The sequence below is a fragment of the Porites lutea genome, chromosome 6, assembly GCF_958299795.1.
Source record: "Porites lutea chromosome 6, jaPorLute2.1, whole genome shotgun sequence".
Lineage (NCBI taxonomy): Eukaryota > Metazoa > Cnidaria > Anthozoa > Scleractinia > Poritidae > Porites > Porites lutea.
In genome coordinates this window covers 21,339,421-21,362,023 of record NC_133206.1, presented here as the reverse complement: position 1 = coordinate 21,362,023, position 22,603 = coordinate 21,339,421, and the positions used below count along the sequence as shown (strand labels likewise).

The 22,603-nt window shown below is 38.1% G+C and overlaps 1 long non-coding RNA gene across 1 annotated transcript; it reads right to left on the bottom strand.

Moving 5' to 3' along the window:
• Positions 1-17,730: 17,730 nt before the first annotated feature.
• LOC140941229 (uncharacterized) lies at positions 17,731-20,416 on the bottom strand. Its single transcript, XR_012166435.1, has 2 exons — positions 19,869-20,416; positions 17,731-17,874 (listed from the first exon to the last, which is right to left on the bottom strand). It is a non-coding gene; the product is annotated as an uncharacterized lncRNA (long non-coding RNA).
• Positions 20,417-22,603: the final 2,187 nt, after the last annotated feature.

The following is a 22,603-nucleotide window of genomic DNA, read 5'->3' as shown; positions in this document are numbered from 1 at the left end:
ACTTCCAGTGAACATTTACTTTAATGATACACTAGTGAACAGCACACGTACACTTCCAGTGAACATTTTCACTTGTGCGTGGAAGACGGAGAAACCATGTAAATTACAGTAAAATTCCCTGACGGTTTTCTGGCTGGTGTCTCTGTGATGAGTTCAAATGAGCTGTTCTCTTTCTGTAGCGTATTGATAGTCTTCATTGGGTCTTCATTGTCAGAGAACTAATTCGCTAACTGGTGAGTAATATTTTGATTTTTTATTCAGATGACTCTGATTATTAACTTGTATGTTTAATATAAACAAATGAGTTTGTGGGCTCGATTTCCGCCGTTTCCCTGGTCCGGTCTTTGATCCTCCCCGAAGGGTTTTTTGGGGAGCGGGGTAGGGGGGGAACGGTTATCTATCCTAATGAGTTTTGTTTTTGTCTTTTAACCTGCAATGAGACATGAGAAAATAATCTTAATGGTTCAATTCGGAAAGATACAGGACATTTGTCTGGTTTTCTAAGTCGAGCTATGGTTAACTCTTGAAACGTAAAAATGAGGGGGGCGATTGAGGTCAATCCCCTCGGTTTTTTTTAAATATTATCAAGTGTATTTTCTCTGGGCTGCTCTCCGTTTCAAAAGCCATGACAGTTCTTCTTTTATGTTTGAGACACATTTTGTATTTGAATTTGGGGAAAAATAAATGACAAGCGAGGTGTGGTTCTACAAGCTTATAAAAAAAGAATGAAAGTTCTAATTTTAAAGCTTATGGGAAGTACAGTACCCATATTATTTATTTTCTTTCATATTTTACAGTTTCCTATGAAGTTCGTTAGTAAATGTTCCTTTAACAAGCCAAAACTACACTTTCTGGACGGCGGTTTACAACTGGTAGTCTTAATGCCATAAGTCTTGGTCTAAGTCTTAGTTGATACACCTTGTCTCACTCCTGTGATCTTCCAGCAGTACAGCAACGGATTTAACGACGAGTTTAAACACACTAAAGTAGCTGTAAATTGCAAAGCAAGGTAAGTAGATAAAGACATTCCCCTTTGAATTGTTAAAGCTACGGCTATACCGTACGGAAGATAACAAATAACCAATGTTACCTGCACCCACAGTGCACTGTACACTGCCTTTCTGTATCGAGCCAGGGGCACCCAACGACCAATTTGTTGTAAAATGTATTATTATTCATTCAAAATATTTCCCCGATTCTGATTGGCTAAAAGCACACGTTTAATTCACCATAACCAGTTACTGTTGACCAAATTTGGAAGAAATTTGACTTTAATGAGGAAATGACGTCAAAAATGCAGCTTTTCGCAGGTTAAGGCACCGTTAACCGAGAAGACCTGGGGACGAGGTTGAGTTGTTTTGGTTGGGAACTTGAAAAAATGGCGGACATTTCACCCGTTTCAAGAGTAAGAACTAGGCGAAAACATAGCTAAAAACATGGAAAGAACAAGACAACTCGAAGGGCGACATCTGCTATCTGGAGAATATTTGCGGAGCTGGACAAACCTAAACGTACAGTATCGAAGATGAACTGAACATCGATGGATCGATGGAGGTAAGCATGTTTTAGCTATGTTTTTAAACTAGGAATTATTTTGAATGAATAATAAAACAGTTACTGAATTCGGCTTTCGTATCATATGAAGAATTATGGAGATCGAGGAGGGTGTTATCCGCCTCGGCCTACGGCCTCGACGGATAACACCCTCCTCGATCTCCATAATTCTTCATAAGATACTCAGCCTCATTCATTAACTGTTAATTATTATACCCCCATTAATGAAAATAAATGTTATTAAGGCATCTTCAAGTATTTTTTCAGTGTTGCTGGGAAAATATTATCTGTTCCTTTTTCCCAGCAAGACACACAAGAAATTTCCCAGCCAGCTAGATAAAATTGGTTGGTTTCCCAGCCAGCTGATCAAATTTATTTCCCAGCCAGGAATTAAATTAATTAATATAAATGAAAGGAATAATAATAATGATAACAATAAAAATACTTATATTAATGTGGCTAAATGTAATTTAGGCAAAGTTAACCTCGAAACAATGCTGGTTTGCAGTTTTTCCTGCTATACTGGGGGTGGCCCGATGCCTCTAGCAGGGGCACCTCGTGATCTATATACGCAGTTGCTTGCTTGCAGTTCTTCGCAAAGTGTTGTTGCAATAGCCTGCTATTTGCGTGTCACTCTGTTTTTTTTTTTGACAAACAGCTGTTATTCTTGTGTTAGTATATGATACTCTAAATGTACTGCTGTCTGGAGCAGTCTGAATTTTAGGAGACTTTTGTGAGCCTGGAAAGTGAGCGCAGAATTCATAACACCTAGCAGCATTGTACGCAAGGCAATTGTTTAACATACTTGCTAGGATAAACCAAGGTAATGCACAGTTTCTTGCTATTTCCACAGCCTGAAAAATAATATTAAAAAGGAAAAAATAAGATACAAATGTTAATTGACTACAGCCAGCAGCAATACTGATTGATTGTGATGTTTTCAGATCTAGTTATAGCCTTACTAATCAAAGCTATTGTTATCACAGGGGCCCCACACAAAGTGCATGACCCTTGGTATTATTGAATTCAGAAGCAATGTATGAGAACAGCAAGAAGTTCCATAATTATTACTGTATTATTCTGTGATCAATATTATATTTTCATATAAGATGAGGATAAACCAACCTTTATCTGAAATGAAGTGCTGTTGTTGTTACATTGTATGGCTGGAAATGGCAAATTTTAGCGATTTTTTTCCTGAGCAATGCAAGTCCTTGAAATTGAAGGTTAGTTTATTCTCATTTCATATTTAAATATTTATTGCAGAATAGTACAATCTTATTGAACTTTTTGCAATTCTCATACATTTCTTCTAAATTCAATAATACCAAGGATTACCCACTTTATGTGGGCATCCTGTGATTGGTGGTATTTGTAAAAAGTAGACTCCACCCCTTCAAATTTTTAGGTGTAGAAACCTTACGCTTAAGTTGAAACATATTTATTTATCATGAATGTCTGTGCCAAACAACAAAAAAAAAAGGTTGAGGTAGCAATCTATTTGTTATCATGGTGCTGCAGTCAACCAATTTAGCTATATTGTATATCTTTCCACATCAACTGAAAAATAAAAAAATTCCTCGATTCGCCTAATATGACAGTCATTATTTATAAATTTCCTCCACACAATACCAGAATACTGAAATGGATGGATAACAAGATCAGTAAAATTTCTGCAGGCCATAATTAGGTCTAGCAGTTGAACTGGTCCAAATGAATGGACTTTTTCCACACTATAAATAATTTTTTATTTTATCAAAATTAAAAATGTTACCATGATTGAACAAACTGTTAAGCATCTTCCTCCCAATGACATGGATGTGCGTCCATTCACATTAAAGGAAAATGGAAACTTAATAGACAACTGAATAGAGGGCCACAAAGGAAGCAAAGTTCTCAGTGCAAACCATGAATTCCCTAACTCAACCAGATGGAAGAGAGAGGGTCATATAAGAATGAACAAAAAAAGAATACCCAACGTCACAAGCCTAACCCAACTTGGTGGAAGAGAGAGGGTCATAAGAATGAACAAACAATGAATGCCCATCATCACAAGCCTAACCCCACCTGATGGAAGAGAGAGGGTCGTAAGAATGAACAAACAGTGAATGCCCATCGTCACAAGCCTAACCCCACCTGATGGAAGAGAGAGGGTCGTAAGAATGAACAAACAGTGAATGCCCATCGTCACAAGCCTAACTCAACCTGATGGAAGAGAGAGGGTCGTAAGAATGAACAAACAGTAAATGCCCATCATCACAAGCCTAACTCAACCCGATGGAAAAGAAAAGGTCGTAAGAATGAACAAACAGTGAATGCCCATCGTCACAAGCCTAACTCGACCTGATGGAAGAGAGATGGTCGTAAGAATGAACAAGCAGTGAATACCCATCGTCACAAGCCTAACTCAACCTGATGGAAGAGAGAGGGTCGTAAGAATGAACAAACAGTGAACGCCCATCGTCACAAGCCTAACCCCACCTGATGGAAGAGAGAGGGTCGTAAGAATGAACAAACAGTGAATGCCCATCGTCACAAGCCTAACCCCACCTGATGGAAGAGAGAGGGTCGTAAGAATGAACAAACAGTGAATGCCCATCGTCACAAGCCTAACTCAACCTGATGGAAGAGAGAGGGTCGTAAGAATGAACAAACAGTGAATGCCCATCGTCACAAGCCTAACTCAACCTGATGGAAGAGAGAGGGTCGTAAGAATGAACAAACAGTGAACGCCCATCGTCACAAGCCTAACCCGACCTGATGGAAGAGAGAGGGTCGTAAGAATGAACAAACAGTGAATGCCCATCGTCACAAGCCTAACCCCACCTGATGGAAGAGAGAGGGTCGTAAGAATGAACAAACAGTGAATGCCCATCGTCACAAGCCTAACCCCACCTGATGGAAGAGAGAGGGTCGTAAGAATGAACAAACAGTGAATGCCCATCGTCACAAGCCTAACTCAACCTGATGGAAGAGAGAGGGTCGTAAGAATGAACAAACAGTGAATGCCCATCATCACAAGCCTAATCCGACCTGATGGAAGAGAGTGGGTTGTAAGAATGAACAAACAGTGAATGCCCATCGTCACAAGCCTAACTCAACCTGATGGAAGAGAGAGGGTCGTAAGAATGAACAAACAGTGAATGCCCATCATCACAAGCCTAATCCGACCTGATGGAAGAGAGTGGGTTGTAAGAATGAACAAACAGTGAATGCCCATCGTCACAAGCCTAACCCGACCTGATGGAAGAGAGAGGGTCGTAAGAATGAACAAACAGTGAATGTCCATTGTCACAAGCCTAACCCGACCTGATGGAACAGAGAGGGTCATAAGAATGAACAAACAGTGAATGCCCATCGTCACAAGCCTAACCCCAACCTGATGGAAGAGAGAGGGTCGTAAGAATGAACAAACAGTGAATGCTCATCGTCACAATCCTAACTTAGCTTTGTTTTGTACAGAGACAGAGTATGACTAAAGATTGTTGAAGAGGAGAAGTAAACAATCTGCCAAGTAAAAAAGAATTAGTGCTGTTGAATTGGTCACAATAACAATTAATTTTTACTGTCAATGTATGTGTTGATTGATCAGCAGTTATTGCTGACACATACATTGTATGAACAATAGTATTAATGTCTTAAGTAACTACTCAATCCAATACAAAATAGCTGAGCATCAGATGCATTCTGTCAAATAAAACCACAGTCTGGCCAGAACCAACAAAATTTGCTTAGTCAGAAGAAAGAAAAACTATAGTTAACACCATAGTAATACATATTTTAATCCATTTGCATCTAAGCCGTCTTTTGCCATCCTCACGTGCAAGTGGGTTCTTATCATTTGACAATGTCCATTTGTTCAAACCAGGGGGGGGGGCCCACGACTCCAATAGCGTTCGGTACTTGTTTCGTGTACCTATGATCCACCGATTTATGACATCACATCCGGTTGCAGAGTTGCTGCTCTGTTTTCGCGCGAAGCACCAAGATGGACGCCCGATGCCATTTGGTTTTCTCGTTATTTTTACCCACAGGCTAACGGAATTATGTATCTTGAATGCCGAGAATGTTGAGAAGGTATCTAGCCGGCCTTTCAAGCAAATTTCATGACCAAACAAAGAAGTTTTAGTATTATTTTAACGATAAATAACATGCAACTGCGGGGAATGTCATGGCGAGTCTTGAGATGTTTTTAAACGAGTGTCGTTAACGTTTTGCGGCGTCTGATTTAGAGAAGTCATCAAACAAAATATAATTTCCTGAGCGGAATAGAATGGAAAAAACGCCGATGGCCACAGTTTAAAGTGTTTACCGCTGAAAGGTTGTTATCACGCCCCGTAAAGTTGCAAAAACTTCTACTCAACTGCATGGTTTTGAGGGATGTCATGGCGAGTCTTTCGCTCTTTGTAATCGAGCGTCACTCAAGAGTTTGGCTTTTGCGGCTTCTGATTCATCGAAGTCATCAATCAAAATTGCCTATCCTGAGCGGAATGGAAAGGGCAAAACGCCGGTGGTCATAGTTTAAAGTGTCAACTGCTTGAAGGCGTTATCACTGGACGTAAAGTTGCTGAAAGCTCTACCCAACTGTCCTGTCATGGCGAGTCTTTCGCTGTTTCAAAACGAGTGTCCGCTCAAAGGGTTGGCTGTTGTAGCTTCTGATTTACCGAGATTGTCAAACAAAATAGCCTGTCCTGAGTGGAATAGATTGGAGAAAAAGCTGATAGTCACAGTTTAAAGTGTTGATTGCTGGAAGGCTTTATCACTCGTCGTGAAGTTGCTCAAAGCTCTTCACTGTACGGTTTGAGCAATGTAATGGTGAGTCTTTCTGTCACTCAAGATTTTAGCTTTTGCATCTTCTGATTCACCGAAGTCATCAATCAAAATACCCTATCCTGAGCGAAGTACCGTGGAGAAAAAGCCTATGGTCACAGTTACACACAGGACGAAAAATCAAGTTTCCGTAAACTTAAACATGGTGGAAACACGTGACTCCGTTGCGGAAACACAGCGGCAAACGCGTGTTTCCGTTAGCGGATACATTACGGTTTCTCATGTTTCCGTCGCTGCGTTTCCAACGGAACCGGAACACTTTTTTACATGTTTCCGACAGATTTCCGTTTCAGGAATCACGTATTTCCGCAATCGTTAACGTGCGTTTATGTTGCGGAAACGCGATATCCCGTACCGGAAACCTGTTATTTCGTTCGTTCTACTGGCGGAAACGTGAAGATACGGTCCGGCAACCTGACTTGTTTTTCTGTGTTTTCGTCTGTTTCCGTTACTACGTAAATACGTCCAAAAAGTTTCATATTTGCCGAAACCAGGTTTTCCAATGGCAATTTTTCTTTATTCTTACATGAAATTAACCTTTGAGTATTTTTCCTGGTTAACTTACATGCAATGAAGACTTATTCATTATATAAGTCAGACAAATATATACCACCATAAAACTGAAATCCATCTGTGTTGCATTTAAAACTTTATTCATTTCCTGCACATAAACTCGTATCAAACAATGCTTATTTATGGTCCTACCTCATACGCAGAAGTTGCAAAGTGAACATAATTGTGGCGTGCTTAGAGGGTATAAAATAAGTGCAAAGATTCAAATGCACAAATTACATCAAAAAATGAATGGCTCAACTTTGACATAATTCAAGTACTGTTTTTTGAGGTAAATTAATTGTATACTTCACAAATTGAAAACCTAGCCTTTTTTCAACATACTAACAAATTTAACAGACACTAATGTAATCTTGAATTCAAGTGCAGCTTATGGCTAGTGATAGTTTTGTAGCCTATAGTATTTCAGCAAAGTGAAATATGATTTGTCTGGTGAATGTCCTGAGTAGGACTGTTGTTGACAGCGACTGACGTTTTATCAACAAGGTGATCATCAATTTCATGGTCATTGTCAAAACATCAGTTCCTGTTTGATCATTTTCCACTTTCTTATTTCAAATGAATCCTAGCCTTAAACCATTCAGGATAACAATAAAATTATTATATTGTGTCAGGTTCTGACATGGTGTTCTAAACTACTTACAATTGTCTATGACCAGTGCAAAGATTTAAATGCAAAAATACACCAACAAAAAAGTATGGCTTCAGTTTTACATAATTCAAGCCTGCTAAAATTGTTTGTGTTTCATGTATACCTTTTTTTACAACCTCTCACAAAATCAACAGATACTTTTAAATGAATCTTATAAACTTGAACATAAACTCTGTTTCATTATCACACATTGATGAAGGTAATAATTATTATTTCAAAACCTTGACAGGTTTTCAAATTGTTTTAAGGGGCTACATGTATGCAGGGTGCAAAGAAAATCATTTTCACAGCTTGCCATCCGGGCAAGCTGAAGCTAGCATTTTTATTTTACTAGCCCAGACGTCATTTCAACTAGCCCCAAAAGCTTTTTGATGAGCAGAATTTATTTCACAGTTCTTCTTCAGGCAAGTTAAGAACAGAATTCACTAGCACGATAGCAAAATCCACTAGCCCTGGGCTATTGGACACTGCTTTCTTTGCACGCTGTGTATGTCATGAGGATACTGGTGTTTTAAGTCACTTCTATTCTCAAGTCATTACTTAGTGTTTGATCGCTGGATATTGGCCAAGCTCTGTTTTGTGAGGCCAATTAAGTTCCATGATCTTGCTTGCTTTGAGAGAACCTTCTGTACCAAAATTGCATACCAAGGTGATCTGACTGTTGTATGAAAAACAAAACAAAGTACTTTTCAGTAAAATTTGACAGAGGCTATTCCCCAAGCAATCAGGGGGAGGAAAAACCTTTTTGCAGTAAGAAAACTACACATACTAAATGAATAATGTATAAATCACACATGTACATGTATACAGTTGTGCTTCATAGTAATATAGTCAGGATGTTATGTTCCCTGCACAATAAGACTGTGGACCAAGGGTTTAATGCAAACAGAGGATGTCTGTAATGCATCAGTCAATTCCAGCTGCACCCAGCCCCCCCTCCCCCCCCAGGAATAAATTGAAGAGGGTTGTAAAGGTATGTTCTCGATTTTATGCATATGCATGTATTTCTTCATTGCATATCAAGCCAGAATTACAGAGAGAAAACCGGAGCTATCGATGTGAATCAATGTGTTTTGGTTATTGAATCAAATTTCTATTATTTCAAGGACATCCTTTCATATTTATAAAACTATTCGTAACATATAACGTTACAGCGTTCTATTAATTTTAATGTCAATAATTTTATATCAATACTGAAACCCTAAACTGGTGCATGTCATCACGGCGTGAAGTCTTCATTAGAATCCTAGCGCTATTACAAAGGAAGACGTTAATTGAAATGAAAAATCACACATTGAAATGCTTAAAACGAGATTATTCGACCGTGCGATCAATGAAAAATGTTGCAGTGTTGACAGCGGACGGGGCATTTGCCCTCTATTTTTGTCCCCACCCCGGGGGATTTGACAGCTCAATAGTCCCCACGCCCAGGAATTGACTGATGCATAATTCCCGATACCAGTAACAAAAAGCCTATTTTTCCAGGGCACAAAAGAGAAAGTTTAACCTCTTGCAGGTGGCACATTATCAACTACATGAACAGGGTCAATACCAGGAGAGGCAGGGGAAAGTAACTAGGTGTGGGACCAAGAAATGATGTTCTCACAACTTGTAAGGCAATCACCCTGGTGGGCAGCAGGGAATTGCAGTCATGTACAGTTTATAACCACCCCCCTCCCCCCGGTGTACAATGTATTACACAAAACAAAATTCTCATCAAACATTTCGGAATACAAGCTATCAAACAATATCAAACACAGCTTTTTTGAGCTTGATGCCTGAACAAAATCAAAACACACCAAATTATATTGAAAAAAAAATCAAATGTAAAAACTGAGTCACCCTTGGGAAAGCAAAAAAGCCAGGGAAATCTGACAAGCGTTACATTCAGAAGGAAAATGCTTACTATTCAGGCCAATTAAGGAGCAAAGAGTAAAATCAATATGCTTTCAACTTGCAGATTTAAAGACCTTTTCTTTGGTAAACAAATGTACTGACATTTTCACAGAGAATATATATTTTAGAATTAACTCTGAAATGGAAATACAAAAAGAAGCAAGACCTTTCATCACCTTGACTACTTTCACACTGGATCAACAATTAACACACATGTCATCAAGAGTTTGGAATTTAAACGTTCAATGTTGTTCCATTTGAATTTTCCTCACGTGAGTTCCACTTTGTTTGATAACCGAACTCAATGTTTGATTGATTTCGAAAATTGTATGTATGTACTCAACTTTTTTTGTGAGTTGGGTTTTGTTGAATGGCTAAGCTGCATAAAACTCTTTCATGTGAAAGAGGTTGATTTAGCTTGAAAACCAAACATTCAGTGTGATATGCCGGATATACATGTATTTCCTAAACTAAAATATTTTTGCAGTGAGAGTCGTACCAACAGAGGAAATAAATCAGTAATTGACAAAATATCATGCCTTTTGTTTTTCTCACTTGTATTTTTACCTTGGTAAAACTAAAAAACAAGTGACAGTCACTGCAACCATATAACATCTTAACCGACAATGCACACTGAGCTATGAGTGAGGATACCACATTACTTTAGTTATGATGCTGATTAAAAAATTACTGGAGAAAGTGTCAAATTTAGTCAAACTAAGTCTATTCTATAGAGCTTATGTAAGGAGCTTGCATATCTGAATAACTTAAAATACAATAAAAGTAAAAATTCTGCCAAACATCTTAAAATTTTAATGAGTAGATTTTGAGAAATCATCTTCTGTGTACTATTGCTTTTTTTGCTGCCTTGTTGGTTTGTCTAATTTAAAACATGCCCTGTCATGCGAGTTACTGCTGACTGCCCGCAAAACTGTGTTCAGCCACCTTAAATTCAATGTTATGTTTGCCACAAAACACTACTCCAGCTCAACTCTTTGGTGGCTATTATTAGTAATGTGTTGCATATTTCAAACTCTACAGAGGAAAATGTTTAACAGGAAATGTCTGAAAAGACACTTGAGAGTAACCAAACTATAATAAAGAGAAATAATGTCTGACCTTCAATTTCCCTTTTTTAGTTTTTTTTTTCTCAAAACCACAGATCTTTGGTTATTTAAGGGATGATCAGTAAACAAATCTCCTGGTTGCTTTGCAAGTTGTGGGAACATTGATTGGATTTCATTTGAGAGAACATATAAAGAGTACCCCCTTCCCACTAGTCAATAGTGAACTTACGCAACAGGACGGGAGAGGAAAGAAGACGGCAAACCTTGTGTGACAAGCGTGACAATAATTTTGTTTGAAACAACTTTTCGCCAAACTTCACTTTCCTTTAAACAGATCTTTTTGTGAAGGACCAGAAAACCTTGGTGTTAAGTGAGGATCACGACAAAACTCACAAGTGATAGCCCTGTCACATTTGTCACACACAGCTGGTTTGCCGTCCTCTTCTTCCTGCCGTCCTGTTGCGTAAACTCACTAATGTGATTCTCTCAGCGTAATACAGGAAAATAGAAGTAGTTTTACCAGTTTAACTTCACTGCTGGTATTGCTGTCCACCGAGATTAAGACTTAAAGGGGCTGTGTCACAATTTTAGTATCATTCTGTGACAGTTGATTTCACACTATTTACCACGCCACATTACGAAGTTCATTTGGAAATTGGGTACCACATCATGAAGTAGCCAAATTACATAGCGAGTTTATAGGAAATCAATTGCGAACTATGAGATGTAGTTGTCAACTTTGGCGCGACTAAACTTCACAAGTTTGCTCAACACCCAGAGTAGTCAATTGATAAAAACAGGTATCAATTTATCAATCGATAAATCAATAAAAATTGGTAAATCTGATTTGATTGACATTGATCGTATCGATCAATTGATAGAAATCTGTGACACACTCATTTAGTTTATCGATTTATCTAGATTTTACCAATTCCATCGCTTTTTATCGGAAGATACATCTGTTCTCCTGCTCATCCAAAAATGAAAACTGATTTCACACAAACAGTGAATTTGTTGACAATTGAGTTGCAAAAAATGGAGAGTCGAAGGATCAAACAATTTAGTATCACTAGTCTTTTAAAAAAAAAGTTTTAAAAACCTTATCTCTTCTTTAAAACCTACTTTAAAGTCTTCTTCGGATGGCTGATATTGGCCAGGTTTTTTATTTTTCCCAGTTTTTCAAAATATAGATCTGCCGCCCATTCAAAATAACCTCAGTTCCGCGTGTAGTTACTTCCCGGAGTAGCCAATAGATAAAAAACTCAATCGATAAAAATAGTTAGCGATCAAGTGATTTTATCGATTGATAACGGAAAATGGTAAAAAGCTATCCAGAGAAATCTTTTAGTCTGAATTTTGGGCATCCCTTTGATGTAATAATTATAAAACTGAACCGTTCCTGTTATTATGTACAAAAGGGTCACGGTTTTAGAGAGACTCTTGTGGCTGTAATAGTTTCCACATTTCTTATTTTCATGTTTGTTGATCAGTTGTTACTTGTGGATGAGTTTTCTCGGCTGCACTTATGCCAGAAAACAACAATGTTGGAAGTACTGTTATAAATTGATAAAATCATGAAAAATCAATAATATCAATTTGACACAGCAATTTAGTTTATCGATTTTAACCAATTTCCGTTATCAATCGATAAAAATCACTTGATTGCCATCAATTTATATCAATACCAAGTTTTATCGATTGACTTCTCCCGGTCTAGAGTAACTTCTTTTCCCAGTTGCATTAGTCACTGAGTTCTTGTCAAAAAAGTCCCCATTCCTGAGATCACAGTTACTGCAAACATCTAAATATTCTTCAAGTTTTTCTTGAGCATTCTCAGTAAAGCATTATTATATTATGAGCACCCCTTTGGAACTATTGTCAACTTTTTGTATGAGTAAACCAAATCGAGTGTCACTACACGACTAATTGAACCTTTGCGGGCCAATAACCTAATTTTTGACGAACTGTTTTTGTATTTCCGTAGTATACATACTGTACTTGATCTTTGCCATTCACAAAACTCTGTGTAGGGCCTTCCTGTATGTACAAATATTTATTGATCAACGATATTTGTTACTGTCTTTCTCGGTAAATTAAACTGGTGCACTATTTGGAATGGTTTTGAACCCTCTAACCATTTGTCTACAGTCAATCATTTCACAGGCCTCACACGGTAACCCTTGCCCTATTTAGTAAAAGGATTCGGGTTCATTACGTTGCAGTTTCCTGTTTTTAAAAAAAGATATGAAGTTATGAAGTTCAGTAGCACCAAAGTTGACAACTACGTCTCAAAGTTCGCAGTTTGATTCCCTAACTCGCCATGGTATTGGCTACTCTGCTACGTAGTATCCAATTTGCCAATTTGGTGCTGTAAGGTCATGTGAAATCAACTGTAATTACACTTACTTATGTCCATATCGCATTTGCCATGAAACTTGAGAAATTACTTATCAATCACAGCTTTGTGTCAACAAACATATGTCTCCCAAGCATTATATCAAACATTGAAGACCACAAAAATGAAATCTGGAAAACTGTCAGGCTAACAAGTTTCAAAAGGACCAATTGCCATCCTTTTCAATTTTCTTTAAGTCTGTCCATCTGTTCCTCATTTTTACACTAACAAAAATCTTTAATTGCACTCATTCTTACTCTTTGCTTTGTTACTTAAAACTTCTTTTCATGTTTTGAGCAGTATTTTTATGTTTCACTGAGATTGGTGGTGGTTTCCACTGCTGTAGTTTTGACAAATTTCGTGACACTGCTCCTTTAAGTCGCTAAATACTAGTAGTTATTGATCAGTGGTTAAAGAAACTTAGATTTGGTATCAGGGCAGCTTACCTCCTCGTGCTATCTGTATTCTCCATCACAATATTCACTCTTGGATATCCTTAGCACAATCAAACACTCCAACTTTCAAATTACTCTTGGCCATCACGAGGTTTTTGTCTCACATCCTGCTCAACTGTGTCAGAAAAGGGTCGCTTTACGAGGGAAGCGATCGAGTACTAAAGGCCGATGGGTCGACAAATATACATAACAACCCTTAGATGTCTTGTGGTGCAATCGGAAAGCAAAAATATACGGATTCCACGCTCCTTGAACCTACAGAAGCTGACAAATTTGAAGCCGTTGCAATCACTTTCAAAATGGACGCCAAAAAGAACGACCGCAATGAGCATGAGCAAAAGAAACGTCCGCTGACCAGCACTCCGCTCTATTCTAGGCCCCATTCTCCCCATTCTGTCTTGTTTTCTCAGTCTAAGATGTCTAAGATCATTTTATTTTTATGCCAGTACTGATTGAGATCAATCTGGCAACTATCGACAGCTGTTGGTATTCTCTGCCATTTTAATCACTTAGAATCGAAAACAGTGGCAACCTCGCGCACTTCACAGTCGTTGCATCATGGATAATAGTGCAACGCGCGCGAGTATTTAATGGATGAGCCTGACCGTTTAATGGCCCGATCTCGAGAGTAAATTTACCTTTATTCACCTTGATTGTACGCAAAGCCAAAATTTCTGAAACATTTATCATGCGATCTTGGACATGGCGCATGGGTCACCGGAAACGTAATGGAAATAAGAAAGAACGGAAATGTGATAACAGATATGTGGCGGAAACATGATCGTTCGTTTCCGACTCGGAAACATAACGGAAACGCGTCCCGTCCATGGAAAACTAGATCACCATGTTTCCGCAGGGCGGAAACAAGACGGATTTAAGCAACTTCACGTTTCAGTCGAGTTTACAAAATACGGAAACACGTTGTTTCGTCCTGTGACAGTGTTAACAGCTGGAAGGCTTTGCCAGTTGACGTAAAGTTGCTGAAAGCTCTACTCAACTGATTTCGAAACGGTCACATGTTGCGAGCTTCTGGAAGGTTAGTGTTGGATTTTTAGCATTTAAAGATTTTTTAGCCTTTGAAGATTTATGTTTAGAACAAGAGTTAAGCCCAAAAGTAGTCCAATTTGTCATTATCTGAGAGAAATCAAGAAAGTTTGTGCCCTTCCTTTTTTTCTAAGCTTGCAAGTGTAACATACATGAAAAGAAACCCTTATGCACTACTAGTCATATTGTGAAAATGACTAGTTTGAAATTACCCCTTATCTTAACTGATAACTACAACACTTATTTAACAATGAATCGCTCCCGAACATGTGTTGATTGGTTCTTGACCTTTAAAGCAAAAAAAAAAAACATACTACGACTTACAGTGATTATAGTTATAAAATTAATTAGTAAAGTAAAAAAGAGTGAAATTTATAAAGTGAAAAAACAAACTGCTGGTTTAACTGTTTTATTAGAGGTTTGAAGTTCTGGAGGGATCACTAGAGGTGTAATATGAGACTCAATAAGAGGTCTAGTTACTTTAGAACACGTTAGAAGAAATGTGTAAGTTTTTCCTGCAGCAAAACACATATTTTGGCTTGGTAATTATTACTTGTATTTCTTGATGTAAATTGCATTTTATGAATTATTAATAAGTTTCAGTTAGGGTCATTCATAATGCTGTACTGCACCTTATTTTATTTGACGATTATCTAAGGTATAAAAAATGAATTTTGTGTATTTTTAAAGACTTGAATATAAACTTACTTTTGAATTTATAAACAATATATATTTAAAACCTACACTGTAAGTCTGGTTGTCAGTGTAGCCTGTTGCAGACATAATCTATTGCCAGTTAGTAACATCTGCAAAGCCGTGCCAATATTCTGGGCTCCCAATCCCAATGTGTTTCGATATTCCCTTCAATAATGGTATTTTTAACAGGCCAATCATAGCACATATGCAAGTGCTAGTTTACAGGTGGGCCAGGGGTTGCCCACAACCAGGATTTCAGTGCTGTCTCACAGGGGGACTTAACCAGAAGTTTAGTTCTGTCTGTTGCACAGGCTAGTCCTCTGGGCATTAATGTTTAAATTATGTATTTTATTTTGCTTAGCTGGGAAGACAAAAATAGATGACAGAAGAGCACAAACAAGAAAATATCAAGAAGTATTAAAAAGTATATCTACCACACAACTCGTAAAGAGAGATAAAAGTCAATGAGGACAAAGATGTTAATAAATGGTGAGTACAACTCACTGTCAAATATTAAAGTTGAAAGGAAGGAAGAATGCTGACATTTCAAGGAGTACACTTTTCTGGTTTACAGAAAATCTGCAGCAACAGAAGACACTGAAATCATGTTGAGCTGGTTCAGGATGTCAATTCTGTTTCGATGGAATCCTCTGAAAGTGTCTAGGCCAGTGTACAGTAGTGTGCTTCGAAGCTGGTCCTTGGTAAGACATTTCCTGACTTTACATGCCAACTCTCTTTCAAGGACCTCAAGGATAAGTGTCTGTTTCCCTGACATTCACTTTCTTGTCAGGGATCAGCAGTATTTAACTAGACAACTGTGTTAACTGTAGTTTTTTTGGTAAGACTTAAAAAACTTCACAGGAAAGACTGAAACTAATGATCTTGCACTAGGAAGCTTTGAAGAAATCAAGGTTTCTAAGGGGGAAGGGGGTGTGCAGCACTGTCTGCTGCACATATTTCCCTCGGAGATAAGAAGGCAAACACCCTAGATGCAACTATAGGAAACCAAACTAAGCTTGAATTTCATAGAGAGTATTCATTCACGTGGCTTGCATCTATGCAAATTTCTTGGAACAAAAGAAATCATTTGCATAAGAAAAGAGTTCAACTCCCACAGGATTAGTTTGGGACACCAACATGGCTGCCGTGACGTCATGTGCATACTCTCTATACTTTAATCAGTTTCACATGTTTAGTTTCCATCCCTAAGCATTCTGTTCCTCCTGTGGAAAGGAGTTGGTGGTAGTGTTATGACAACTTCATCCCTTAGTGTTCTTCATCCTTCAATTAATCAGTTAGAGTAAAGGATTGTTAATATGATCCTGATTAGGAGAAGAAAGCTTTCTATTAAAGGCACCATGGTCTAGAGGACTAAATGTAAATTCCCTATCTGACCTCACTGACATGGAGAAACAAAAAAGGGATGGGCTGACACCCAGCATAGTGATGTGCAGTATTAAGCTCAACAAGGATACAGGAAAAATCCACAACTAAGAAACTGGTTTTTAAGAACCTGTCAGGCTAATTTTCCAGCTAGGCTGTCTTTATAAAAGAGCACTCAAATTTGAAACAGGTTATTAATCATAACCATTACAATTTGCTCAAATTTGATTGGTGCATTAACTGCTTTATTTTTCTTTAACCATTGTGTATGGTTGTAATCAGACAGTTGGCTGTAGTCAGACAGTTGCCTGTAATCAGACAATTACATTAGCCAATCATTTTAAGTGCACTGAGCTAAATCCACCAATCACAGAAGTTATTACAATAACCATAGCAACAATCACTTACCCAAACAAACTGGGGATTAATCCAAAATGGATGAATATGCAACATATAGGCAGTGTCTCCCCCAGTAATATTTTCCCTTATTTTGGACATTTAGTATGAACAAATGCTATTTCTCCAAAAAGGAATGCATATATTTCCTTGGAAATTGTAACGGTTACAGGACTTTGTTTTGTCCAATTCAATCTGTAATCATACTCATGATTAAACAAATCCGACTCCTGCTTCGTGGTTGTCCAATTTTGTAACGTGTATGATTACAGACCGAATTGGACTCCACTCAGCCCTATTACCATTATTAATTTATAAAATCTCTAAGAAAAAACTTCTGCACAGTGTACACTTGGGAAAGTAAGATAAGTCAACATACAGGGTCCTCTTTTGAGACATAGGTGTCCAATAATATTTATCATTTAATACTCCGACTGCAATGCAATGGTATACAGGTTTTACATATACTAAGGAAAGAGCTGAATGCCACTAAATACTTTTAGCTCAAAGTTACAAAGTTTTTTTTTTTTTCAGAAAATAAGGACCTATTTGAGACTGAACCTAAATAGCCTAAATCTGTGCTAATTGGTTTTTATGTAAAAACCTGACTTGTTTAGGCTAACTTGGAAAAATACAGATTCTTAGTTGCAGGTTTTTACTAGTAACTAAATTTGATGGGAAAAGGATTATCAAAAATTAACATAGCGAGATAAGCTTATTTACAACTCCATCTTTCAGACCTGCAATTTATTTAAGGCTGTCTTATAAAGGAACAACAAGAACAGCATGTGCTTTTTGTCAGCTTTAATGAATTCCAGACTATTTAAATGATCTGTTTAGAAAATCCTCTTAACAGATGGAATAGTAAAATGTGAATTAATAAATCATTTCATCAAACTGTCTTCTGCTTTCCTCTTGCCAAACCATCTTTCCCTACAGAGGAGCAAAGGTTGTAGCAAATATCAGAAAAATAAAAAAAAGACAAGAGGCTACACCTGAAACCCCTCTTTACTGTTACTTTAACACCAAAGGAAGAAGGTTGTAGTACTTCTATACAGGTATGTGCCATGGAATAGGAGGTGGGTTTTGAGATGATCAGTCTTTATGGTACACTACTTGGCTTGGCTTTCTGATCCTTTGGTAGGGTTCCTTTGTAAAATTATACTAGCTCATCGTCAGTACATAAACTTCAGGGATTTCAAAATGTTTTAAAGTATCTGGAGGCTGGGGGTGGGGGGGGGGGGGGGGACTACAGAATTGCTGGCAACATACAATCAAGTAGCTGATGGAACTCCAGTGGTCACCAGCTTGTTTTGAAACCACTGAAACCTCTGTTTAAAACTGAAGATACATTGATGGGATCAAGATATGAACTTGAGCCTAGAGCTACTGAACAATAAAAAATACTCTTTTTATGCAAATCAAGCTGTTTGAAGATTGAAATAGGAGTGTAAACACTTTTTGACACAAAAACGATGTTTATAATTATCTACATTTACCCAATATTTCCTAGACCTTCACTTGTTGGGGGATTGTGTGTTAAAACAACTCGGAACATTGCATTGAAAGCCTGTTGTCAAGGATACAACTAAGAAGAGATGGTATTTACAACATACCTTGACTGTATTTTTCAGTAGATACTGGAAAAGAATCAAGAATGCATTGTGAATCCAAGCATTAAGATTTTGAGCCAAATACAGGGTCAAAAGACATTAGTCAATAAAAAGGAATGTGGATATTTTTTGGGAAAAAGGAAATCAATACAGCTTGAATGTCTCAGGGCTGGTTTGCATGTTTCTAAAATCCATACATGTAATTTATTGATAATATTTTGATGTTTCTTTTTTTAGAACAATAATAATATCATTGATCAATCAAATAAAGTAGGTGAATAAAAGTTCAGTATTTCCTTTAACACTAGAAGAAAAACTGTTGTATACATACTAATAATTTATACACAGCTGTATATCGTTATTATTGTGGTTCAGTTTTATCCCTGGATAATTTTACTTTCCTTTGTGTCATACTCATTATCATACATTTTCATAACCCAGAAAACAGGAAAAATTTAAATTGAAGTATAAAGAAAAAAATAAATATACCGTCCATGTATGGCCAAAAGAAAAAAAAAAATGATCACTGGTTCACTCAAAGCTGCACTGGGTGACTGTTTCTCCTAAAAAGGTTTGAACTCTCTGTTGGATACTCCCTTTTGCCCCACCAGCTACAGGTACATACCCCTCCCCCCTCCCCCCTCAGGCATGCCATTCAACATAGATACTGTACTAAAAGAAGACCACTGTCAACCTTATTAAAAAGTTACCGAGTAAAAACATTGTTACTAGGAAAAAGAAAAACCATTCTACTGAAGTGAATTACCACCCCTGAAATCCCCTTAGCAAAACCCTTGCATGCCTCCCTCTAAAACAATAAATTATGATCACAGCAGTTGCAGGCATGTGGTATCTTTCTGGTATACTATCGTACTCAAAAGAGACTACTAGTAATAATAATTGATCAGCAAGATTATTGTTTTGGTTATGATATTGTTCTTCTTGGCTGTAGCCCCTCTTAATATCTCCACCTCTCTTGGGGCACCACCTCCCAAAGCAAACGACCTATTCTCTGTCACATTTTTTCTATTTTATGTGTTTCTTACTCAATAAAATACAGTTTTAGAGATCCGGTAGAAAGTGCTGTGAGAAAAAGGGTAGTTCTTTAGGATGTTTTACTGCCCTTTCCTAATAGTACCACCTGTTCTTTGAGAATTCCTCTTTCATCAACCATTTAAAAAATTTGATATCTAATTCTCTTAACAAAAGCTCACGCTCTAACATTGAATAACTCTAATATTTCTTTACTCTACGTTCCTTGTAATTCTCTCACGTGCACTAAAAGAAAAATCCTGGATCAGCAAACCTACTAACCTTAACTATGCGACACCATGCCAGAGGGTGTTCGAACAGTAGAAGACCGAGCCCCTGCAAAAACTTTACATCGAGTGGCAAAGCCTTCCAGCTGTTAACACTTTAAACTGTGACCACAAGCTTTTTCCCCACGGTATTTAGCTCAGGATAGGCAATTTTGATTGACGACTTCGATGAATCGGAAGCCGCAAAAGCCAAACTCTTGAGTGACGCACGATTACAAACAGCAAAAGACTCGCCACGACATTCCTCAAAACCGTGCAGTTGAGTGGAAGTTTCTGCAACTTTACGGGGCGTGATAACAACCTTCCAGCGGTGAACACTTTAAACTGTGGCCATCGGCGTTTTTTCCATTCTATTTCGCTCAGGAAATTATATTTTGATTGATGAATTCTCTAAATCAGAGGCCGCAAAAGCCGCAAAACGTTAACGACACTCGTTTTGAAACATCGCAAGACTCGCCATGACATTCCTCGCAGCTGCATGATATTTATCGTTAAAATAATACTAAAACTTCTTTGTTTGGTCATGACATTTGCTTGAAAGACCGGCTAGATACCTTTTCAACATTCTCGGTATTCAAGACACATAATTCCGTTAGCCTTTGGGTTAAAATAACGAAGAAACCAAATAGCACTGGGCGTCCATCTTTGTGCCTCGCGCGAAAACAGAGGAGCAACTCTGAAACCGGATGTGATGTCATAAATCGGTGGATCATAGGTACACGAAATTTCGCTAAGTCGTGGGCCCCCCCCTGGTTCAAACTGAAGTCGTTAATTGGGGTTTCCTTATTTTTGGCTGAGAATTTTAGCTTATGGAAAGCAAGCTAAAGGGTGACACAGCTCTTATTATTTTTCAGTGTATGTTTGTTATCTGCCTTCTGGCTACATATACAAAGGCTGGTTTCTATGTTAACACAAAAACAGAGGCTTTGCTGGAGTTGTCGAGAGAAACAAACCGTCTTTTTAGCGAAATAACTTGCATTAAAATAAGTACGAATTTTTCTTGATTCTTACCTTGTGTGTGAGGAAACACCTACCCGATCCGGTGGCTGTCTACACGGCCTAACTGTAAACAAAAATACTGCTGTCAGTTTTTTAAAATTTGTTGGCTCAGTTCGCTTCAACTGTAAAAGGTTATCACGCACTAGACTAACACGGATAACCGAAAAAAAGCATTAACACAACTATAATAAGAAGTCTTACCTCCCAAAACGCTGAACACACACTACAGGGCGCAGAAACTTAAATCTGTGAATGAAAATACAAATTACTGCTGTTAGATTCACTCGATTCGTCTCAATTCAGTGTAGAAGAACATCACGAGAACTTTAGCATACAGATAAAATAACAATGGGAATTAATCTTACATGTAAATGAGGAAAGTTCTTCGATCTGTACATGTGCAGACATCTGCGCGCTTTGAAATCCCTCGCAAAAATAACCGACACAAAACCGGTTTTTTCCGCAAACGCGATCTCTCTAGCCAGCCGTCAAATGTTTGTCACTACTCTCGGGGGGAGGGAAGGGATACTTTTTTTCAGTCGTCCTCAGTCTTCAGAGTTTCTCAGCCAGCTCGGCTTGAAATGCTAGAAAAGTCAGTAATTCCCTGCCAAAACCTCTAACCATAAGAAATTTCCCAGCCAGCTCATTGGAACACCTAATATTTTGCCAGCCAGCAAGATTCCTATGGGGAACAGATAAAGTGAGGAACAGATTCGTTGGGTGCCCCTGTCGAGCTTTATTCAGTGTATTTGCTTGGCTCGACTGAGGAACATGGTTCTGACCATGAATTTGGTTATGACGCAGAGACATGAAAATTTTTGTGTAGGCACAGATTGTAGTAACTAAACAAAAAGCTGAAGCAGTATAATTGTACAATGAAACTATAAGGATGTAGATGAACCGACAATGGACACAATCCAACCACCAATAGCAATTAAACATGTTCTTCTCAAAGTTGCAACTTGCCTGTATCTGAAACCCAGTAGCAAAGCGAGAAGTCTGTCCACACTTACTGCAGTCAGTGTTATCAACGACACTGAACACAAAGCAACAGCTGCGAAATGTGCTGTCAAATATGTGTAATAGCAAATATCCCATCTTTTGTTCACCACAGATGTCCAATGAGCAACATTCAGGGGCTTGTTGATACCAACACAAAGATCAGTTATCGCTAGGTTACGATACAGGAGTTTGGATGGCGGATGAATTGATGTGTCCTTGTGAAGGGCAACTAGGATCAGAGTATTCCCCAAAAATGCTGTAATTGACAAAAAAAACGTTGATGACAGAGAGAAAAACGAGCTGCCCATGTACCTGTCCAGTAATTTCCACAGAGCAGTAAAGTTCTGCATATGTCTGCAGGTTTTCACCTCCAGTAAAATTTTTCATTTTCATGACTTTTCTACGGTGGCCCAAAAGTGTCACGGCAATTTCAATTTGACTCACGGCAATTTCAATTTACTCACGGCAATTTCAATTCAGTTTGAGTCACGGCAATTTCAATTTACTCACGGCAATTTCAATTCAATTTGACTCACGGCAATGTCAATTTACTCACGGCAACGCTCACGACATTTTTCGCTTCGCTCACCACCTGTCAACTACGGCGGCCGACTGGGACGAACTCAGACCGGTATGAGTTTATATCGGTCTCCATACATTTCTTTTCAGGCATGCGTTTACATGGAACCGGCCTCAAAATGAACCCAGACCGGTCTGACTTCATCTCGG